The sequence below is a fragment of the Rhinoderma darwinii genome, chromosome 6 (genome assembly GCF_050947455.1).
Source record: "Rhinoderma darwinii isolate aRhiDar2 chromosome 6, aRhiDar2.hap1, whole genome shotgun sequence".
NCBI classification, from domain to species: domain Eukaryota; kingdom Metazoa; phylum Chordata; class Amphibia; order Anura; family Rhinodermatidae; genus Rhinoderma; species Rhinoderma darwinii.
In genome coordinates this window covers 11243366-11252491 of record NC_134692.1, presented here as the reverse complement: position 1 = coordinate 11252491, position 9126 = coordinate 11243366, and positions in this window count along the sequence as shown.

Here is a 9126-nt window from a genome sequence, read left to right as displayed (position 1 = left end):
GGGCACCCCTATTATGGTGCCAGGTTTTGCCACCCAGGACAGAAAGGCATGGTATTTTTTTCCTCCTCCACTCAATTTCCATGACCAATCGAAACTTGATGCTCCTGGGTGCCCTAGTGCAATTTATAAAACAGGTGTCTTCTCATGTGGCAGAGGGGACCCCTCAGACACCAGGGCCTGGGTGCAACTACTACCCCTGCACCCCCTATAGCTAAGCCCCCCATGAGCCAGTTCCCTAGTTTGCACACAATGCACTTCCCCTGGAGAGCATAGTCCGGCACTGGTTCTCGCCACCCAATAGCGAATGTCATGTGACCAACCCAGGCCCAAGAGCCCCATAGCATGTGATGCCTCTACTGTACACACTGTTGGCCCCTACCCACAAATGCTTCCATTCGAGTTGAAAAAGTCCCTTATGAAATGTTAACATGGTACACCGGGTTAATGCCACCAAGGCTTGTGTATGATGCTGGCCGACAAACTGACAAGCCCTTAATTGGGCTTTGGCCCTCAAGTAATAATTAAATTATGCAAATGGTCGACCTGAACTCCTCTCTATGCAGCGGATGAGTGACATTGAACTTTACATCTGGCCAGAGTTACCCCCCACAGCAAAAGACAGAACGGCCCGACCTGAGCCCTTCAGGCTCACATAAGGGTCCGCATTTTCCCCCCACCCCTCCACCGTTTCTTCCCCTTCTCTCTCTCCTCAACCTTGATTTTTTTCTTTCTTTTTTGTTTTTTCCCTTCTCCACATTCCCCTTTGTCAGTATAACCCTATTTTATATTGTGTCATGTCTTACCTGACCCTGGTGGCTTTTGTATGAAAAAAGAAAAAGGAAAAAAAAGTGGCATTCAATCCAGGAAAATCAAATATAGTGGATGATAACCCAAAATGTTACCTTACCAGAGGTTTTCTAGATTTCTTGCTGCAGTTTTCTGATATTATTTACGCGCTATTTTGCGCCTTCAGGACCAGACACCGTTTAGCCATTTTTAGCATTCGTTAGTTAAACGGCTCTAACTTTTTTATTTGTTGGGCTAACGACGTGATTTTTGTGTTGTTTTTTTCCGTAGACAATGCAGGTTTCTTATTTTTATCATTTTTATACACATCCTTTTTGCTATTTTAGAATTTTTAGGCTTAAAGTTTGAAAATAATAGTAAAAAAAAAATAAGCTTTTTTACATTTCAGCAATTTTTTTTGACTAATAACATAGTTTTACCCTAAAATAGACCTTTTATTTGTGATCGCCATTGTCTACCGTAAATTTATATATAATACGTGTCTATATTAGGGTAATTGGGTCCGGGCTAGCGTTACGACAATGATTGGCGGGGGGGGGGGGGGGAACGTTTTTTTGGGGTGGGTATTTTATGTGTATTTATTATTAATTTTTTTTTGCACTTTACTTTATTTATTTTTTTTACTATGGTCTGTCCCTCACAGGTCAGAAAAGACCTTTGGGGGACTTTATATATATTTTTTCTTTCTTTTACACAATCTTTTTCCACTGTTACTGGGGCTGCACAGCACGGAAATCAGCCCTCTCATAGTGACGATTGTCACTGATAGGGCTGTGCTGGGTCTAGTAAGACCCAGCAGCAGCCTGCCACTAACGGTATCCCGGCGATCATGTGACCAGTCACATGATCACCGGGAGGAATAGAGACAGCGCCGCTGCTGCTGTCTCTATTCCTGTACACAGCGTTCATTGAGTGCTGTGTAAAAGAGATCGGAGAAGACAGAAGCAGCTAAAGCTGCTTCTATCTTCTGCTCAGGGTCCCCGGCAGTCACTGACAGCCGGAGACCCGACATTCAGCTGCCCGATCGCTCGGGCAGCAAGTTAAAACTTGCGCCGTAAACAGTCTACGGCGCACGCGGGTTGTAAGGACTCTGACCGCTGGCCGTAAAAATACACAGCCAGCGATCGGGAACCTGTTAACTATTGCTATGTTTGTCGGATGATCGCCTACTCTATGCAGCCCAAAAAATGGTCGCTTGTCGGCAGCACATCTCTCTGACGAGCGATCGTAGTAACGATTGTTCATCCACCGATCGTCATGCTGTTATCGTAGATCTGCACTTGTTATCTGGAGGAAATCTGCCCATGTAAAAACAAATTTATAGCCTCTGTAGCATTTAAAGTAGCAGCAAAGTGAATGAGATGTGAACAAATCTCATGCACACGCAGCAGAAAAAAATCTGAAAAATCTGCAGAAATTTTTTTCTTAAATTGACCCATGGTGCGGATTTTGAATCATGTCAATTTATGTGGATTTGTTGCTCTTTTGTTGCAGGTTTTCCCTATTAAATTCAATGGGGAGGTAAAACCCACAACAAGTAGCAAATGTTGCGACTTTTGCAGCAGAAATGAGGCGCTTTAGTAAGAAAAATCGCAAATCTGGAAAAAACAAAAACAAAGCTTTTTTAAATTAAACTTAATACAAAAAAAACAACACTTACCCCCGACTGTCGTCATAGTGACGCGTCCCTCTGTTCTGAGTGCAGCCCGGCCACCTGTCATTACGTTTTATCCCATGTGACTGCTGAGGCCGGGCTGCACTCAGAACAGAGGGACACGTCACTATGACAACGGTCGTTGGTAAGTTTTGTATTTCGGCCGATAATCTGCACCACAATTTGGCTGCGGCTTTTCGGGCTGAATTCCCTGCGGGTTCCAGGTCAGATGCGCTGCATACTTTTACGTAGTTTATCTGACCTGCGGGAAAGCAGCCTAAGGGCTTATTTAGACGAACGTGTAATACGTCCGTGCAACGCGCGTGAGTTTCACGCGTCTCGCACGGAACTATGTTTGTCTATGGGGCAGTGCAGACAGTCCGTGATTTTCACGCAACGTATGTCCACTGCGTGAAACGCACGGCATGTCCTATATTTGTGCATTGTTTGCGCATCACGCACCCATTGAAGTCAATGGGTGCGTGAAAATCACGCGCACCACACGGAAGCACATCCGTGCGAACAGCGTGATTCGTGCAACAGCTGTCAAACTATGAATGAGTGTCATAATGATGGCGGCTGCGCGAAAATCACGCAGCTGCGCAACATATGGTGATGACACGCGGAGCTGTTAAGTGCATTTTGCGCACGCAAAACGCAGCGTTTTTTGTGTGCGCAAAATGCACACGCTCGTGTAAATCCACCCTAAGGCTGAGTTCACACAGGGCGTATACGCTGCGTAATAGTACGCAGCGTATCTGTCCTATGCGCCGCAGGGAATTAGTGGTGCAGTTTTTCACCCGGAATGTCCTCTGCAGAAAGTATAGCACTAAGGCCCTGTTCACACTGAGTTTTTTTGCAGGTTGAAATTCTGCCTCAAAATTCCATTTGGAAGTTTGAGGCAGATTTTCCTCTCCGTGCATACCGCGAAAATTTTTGCGGCGTCTTTCGCCCGCGGCCATTGCGCGCCACGGGCATAAAACGCTGCGAAATACGCTTTCTCTGCCTCCCATTGATGTCAATGGGAGGTCAGAGGCGTAAACGCCCGAATATAGGGCATCTCCCTTCTTTGTCCCATGAGGCGGTTTTACCGCCTCCCATTGAAATCAATGGGAGGCATTTTCAGGCTGTTTTTGACGAGTTTTGCGGCACGGTTTCCGCATCAAAAAACGTCCAAATACTCTGTGTCAACATAGCCTTAGTGTTTTATCCCAGGAGGCCGGCCTGGAGAAAGAAACACAGACTTCTGGGTAAGTATAGATATTTTTCTTTGCAGAGTTGCGTTTTTTTGTGGCGGAATCACTGCGAACCCGCCGCAAGTCAATTTCTGAGCATTTTTTTCTGCTCAGTTTTTACGCAGCGTGTGGAGGAGTTTTGTTTTATCTCATCCACTCTGATGCTACTGTATTTGCTGCAGATTGTCCGCAACAAATTCCGTTGCGGAAAACCCGCAGTATTTACGCAACGTGTGAACTGACCCTTAATCGTCCAATAGTCCGTCCATCCAGACTGCATTGAATCTTTGCACTTATGGCTAAAGGTGAAATTTAGGCCGCGGCCGATTATTACGTATCCCTGTTACAAATGAAGTTGTTGCTAAATAATTCAACTGAGACAAACGGAAACCATTTGCACCGGATCCGTCACCGTTGAAATCAATGGTGATGCAAACGGAAAGCTATGGTTTCCGTTTGTTTAAGTCAGGGTTCCGTTCTGACAGGAAGCTCCAACGGAACGTCAGAAAGGAACCCTGACGCAGATGTGAACGAAGCCTTACCCTGTATTGCAAATCTGTGCATATATTTTATTGCAAAAAATAAAAACGGAAAGGTTTATCTTTCTTTTGATCTTGTCTATTTTGTAATCCAAAAATGTAATTCTAAACGCATTTTTTTGTTCTTATTAAAGATTTCTAATTTTTGACATTTGCTTTTTGCTACTATTACATAATCTCATACTTTTAAAGAAATTCATATTGGTGTCTACATGGATATAGTTCATTCAAAAAATTACTTTTTCTAGTCAATGCTAAAATCTAATTGTTCAGGTTTCCATATTTGCTGACTGTATATTTTATTATGAATCGTATTTTACACCAAATCTTTATTGATACACAAGAGTTAAAAATGTAATTTGACTGTACGGATGAGTAGATGATGTTTTTATATTATATTATTATTATATATATGAAAGGCTGAAATCTGTGACATTGCGCAAGTGCGCAATTTTTTAATTACCTGTCAAATATGCAAATGTTGCTACAGATTCGTTGTGTAATTTCCACAAATTTGCAGCAACATTTGCAGCAGAAAAATTCTGCCACGTCTGCCTTAAGAGCATGTCCTGACGTGGTGGAATTGCAGTGGAATTCTCCAGCGGCCGTTTTCTACATTTGTTTCAATAAATTTGTAGGCAAGTTAGTTCAGACGTTGTGGAAAACTCCGCTGCGGACCATAGGCTGCGGTGCAGATTTTTCCCTCCGCAGCATGCACTGTCTGTTGCGGAGAAGAAGCGGAATTTCACTGCGGATTTCAGCCTTGGCAATGCAAAATCTGAAATCTGTGGCAAGTCCGCTGTGATATCTGCAACGTCTGAATTACCTGCCAAATATGCAAATGTTGGTGCAGATTCGTTGCGTAATTGCCCCAAATCTGCACCAACATTTGCAGCGGAAAAACTCTGCCACGTCTGAACGTGCCCTAAGGGTATGACCAGAAGTGGCGGAGTTCTGCATACACTGTCCGCATCAATGCCGCACAGAATCTGCGTTGCAGATTCTGTTGCGGCTTTGCCTAAAATGGCCATTAAATTGATGCGGACTGGCCGTTGCATATTGAGGGGAAGTATTTCCCTTCTCTCTATCAGTGCAGGATAGAGAGAAGGGACAGCCCTTTCCCTAGTAAAAGTAAAAAGAAATTCATACTTACCGGCCGTTGTCTTGGTGACGCGTCCCTCTTTCGCCATCCAGCCCGACCTCCCTGGATGACGCGGCAGTCCATGTGGCCGCTGCAGCCTGTGATTGGCCTGTGATTGGCTTTAGCCTGTGATTGGCCTGTGATTGGCTTTAGCCTGTGATTGGCCTGTGATTGGCTGCAGCCTGTGATTGGCCTGTGATTGGCTGCAGCCTGTGATTGGCCTGTGATTGGCTGCAGCTGTCACTTGGACTGAAACGTCATCCTGGGAAGGCGGACTGGAGACAGAAGCAGGGAGTTCTCGGTAAGTATGAACTTCTATTTTTTTTACAGGTTGATCTATATTATGATCGGTGGTCACTGTCCAGGGTGCTGAAACAGTTACTGCCGATCGCTTAACTCTTTCAGCACTCTGGACAGTGACTATTTACTGACGTCGCCTAGCAACGCTCCCGTCATTACGGGAGCCCCATTGACTTCCTCAGTCTGGCTGTAGACCTAGAAATACATAGGTCCAGCCAGAATGAAGAAATGTCATGTTAGTAAAACCAATACGCTCCGCAACACACATAACATGTGCATGACATCTGCGGACTTCATTGCGGAATTTTGACTCTCCATTGAACTTCCGCAATGAGTCCGCAACAAGTCCGCTACACGTCCGCAACAGTCAGTGTATGCTGCGGACACCAAATTCCGAATTGTCCGCAACGTGTAAACGAACCCAACTAAAAAGCTGTGGAAGGCAATGGAGAAATGTGTCCACTGCGGAATTCCAGAGCAATTCCGCCACGTCTGTTCATGCCCTTATAGTTTAGAACAAGCTGCACCATTTTCCTCAACATAGGGCACCTGTTTGAAAGATGCAGCACAGCTATACTATATATATATATATATATACTATCGGCCACTGAGTGTTATACCAGTATTAATAAATATTCCCCCATCTCTTAGACAGATGTGTATATTTTTTTTATTATTAATTATTAGATTTTTTTTTATTTGTTTAAGGGGGGGGGGGAGGGGATTTTGACACAACACTGTATTACATTGTCCATCAATGAATATAATAACATTCTCAACTGTTAAGTACTTTTTTTTTCATTTTTTTAAGCTCTTTGAAATTCTTATTTTGCTGCACATCTAATGCAACGGGCACATAAAGTATATAAATATTATACTAGAACATGGGGATGGTGCTGAGAAAACTAATTAATAAAAAATATATATACATTTGTTTATTAGCAACTGTACATTTTAATTAAAAAAAACTGGTAAGGAATATTGAAATAATTAAGTAAATATATACATTATACAATATCAGGCTCTAATTTATTTAGTCATAGTCATAAATAGAACGGGAATACTCTGAGATGAATTGAGTCCTTGTAGCTCTGGGTTACGACAGGTCACATGGTATTGCAGCATCTTTTACACACTGTATACTGTTATTGTACTATATTACCTTATATAACTAGAATTAACTATAGTTTACAATCTATCTACAGTGTCATTGTGAATGATGATTTACTGAATGTCATGTATGCTCCACATCACATGATAACACAGACTACTCTATTCATGTTGGGTAGAATATAATGCATTTGATTGACATTTGCCCGACCTGTATTGTGAAAAACTCAGAATTACATCTGCGCACTCATATAAAGATACCATAATATAATACATACAATATAATAATCTGCATCATTTAACATAAGTAAATATAATGGTGATAATATGTACAATTAATATCATTCATTTAATTTCCGCCCTGCCATTAAAAACTAAAAGTGTCCCTTCAATTTATATTTTTTGGAAAATATGTATTTAATGGTGTTAAAATATATATAATAAAATAATAATAAAATATTGTTAATAATTATAATAAAAAGGAACATTTTTCTATTTCTCCAATTAGACTTGTACTGTCTTCTAAAGATGAGCATATAATTGTGGAAATAATAATAATAATAATAATAATAATAATAATAATAGGAGTAATAATAATAATAATAATAATAAGAGGAATAATAATAATAATAATAATAATAATAATAATAATAGGAATAATAATAATAATAATAATAAGAGGAATAATAATAATAATAGGAATAATAATAATAATAAGAGGAATAATAATAATAATATAATAATAAGAGGAATAATAATAATAGGAATAATAATAATAATAATAATAAGAGTAATAATAATAATAAGAGTAATAATAATAATAATAAGAGGAATAATAATAATAATAATAATAAGAGGAATAATAATAATAATAATATAATAATAAGAGGAATAATAATAATAGGAATAATAATAATAATAATAATAATAATAATAAGAGTAATAATAATAATAAGAGTAATAATAATAATAATAATAATAAGAGGAATAATAATAATAATAATAATAATAATACTAATAATAATAATAATAATAATAATAATATTGCCTTGTAACACTGGGGTCCTGGCAACCAAGGACAACATCTGCATACAGTTTGCATATTCTCCCTGTTTTTACATGGGTTTCCTCCCACACTCTAAAAACATAATGACAGGCTGCGGAAAATGTTAGCGCAATATAAGAAACATAAGTAATAAATTGTAATATAGTATAAAAAATAATTGTAATCTCTTTGACTACAATTTGATTGTCTTCCAATAGGATTATTTGACTTAATTGTGGACAGTATAATAATAGTAATGATAATAAAAATAATATATGATTATAAATTATAATACAAATAATATATTATTAGATTAATTAAAAGAATATATATTATAGATTTATTATTATTATATTTTATTATTATTTTTTAATTTACATTTAGATGTGATGATAATTGATGATTTAGTAATAGCGCAGATAATGAATCACAACTCTACAATGTATTTATTATATAAATTTAAAAAAAAGATTTTCTACTTTATTTGAATTATGGTCATAGTGAAGATGATCGTCATCATTTTAATTAATAATAGTAATTGTAATGAACGTTATGTTCTCTTGTGAAGTGCGCCCGTGTTATAACAGTAATTATTGTAATAGAACTGTTCCATTACATCCTTTTTTTTATTTGCTTATTTTTTTATTTTATAGTATTTTTATTTTTCTATTTTCTTATTATTATTTTCAGTTTAGATATTTATTATATTTTTATTATGATTTTGTGATTATTTTTAATTATTATATTTTATATATTTTATCATTATTATATTTCATTTGAAAATTCCGCTTTAATTGTAATATTATTTATTTTAATTATAAATATATCTTCCTTGTATAAATGTAATAATCCTTGTTTGCCTCTTTATGAGGCGCAGCCCTTATATCAATAGTTGCTAAATTGTAACCTTTAGCAAATTGACATTTAATTGTTTTATGGTTTTCTGGATAAATCTAGCAGCTGTTGGGCACAGGTAAGTGTTCTGATTATGATGGGCTGAGCCAGGCGTGACATGAAGTGACTACAACAAAGAAGACATTGTCACTATCACAGGGGACCAGTCATTAAGTGATAACCTGTTTATAGAGCCATCTCTTTACTGGAGATTGTCTTATCTGGCTGATGTGCTGTACAAGGATCTGCTCACTCAGGTGACATCAGACACCTTGTCAGGACTAATACGCTGTTATTACATTGTAACACTGAGAACACAACAGCATTTAGGATCAGAAATGATAAGGAGCAGAAGAAACTGAGGACAAGAACCCATCCAGGGTCAGTCAAACACTGGCCAG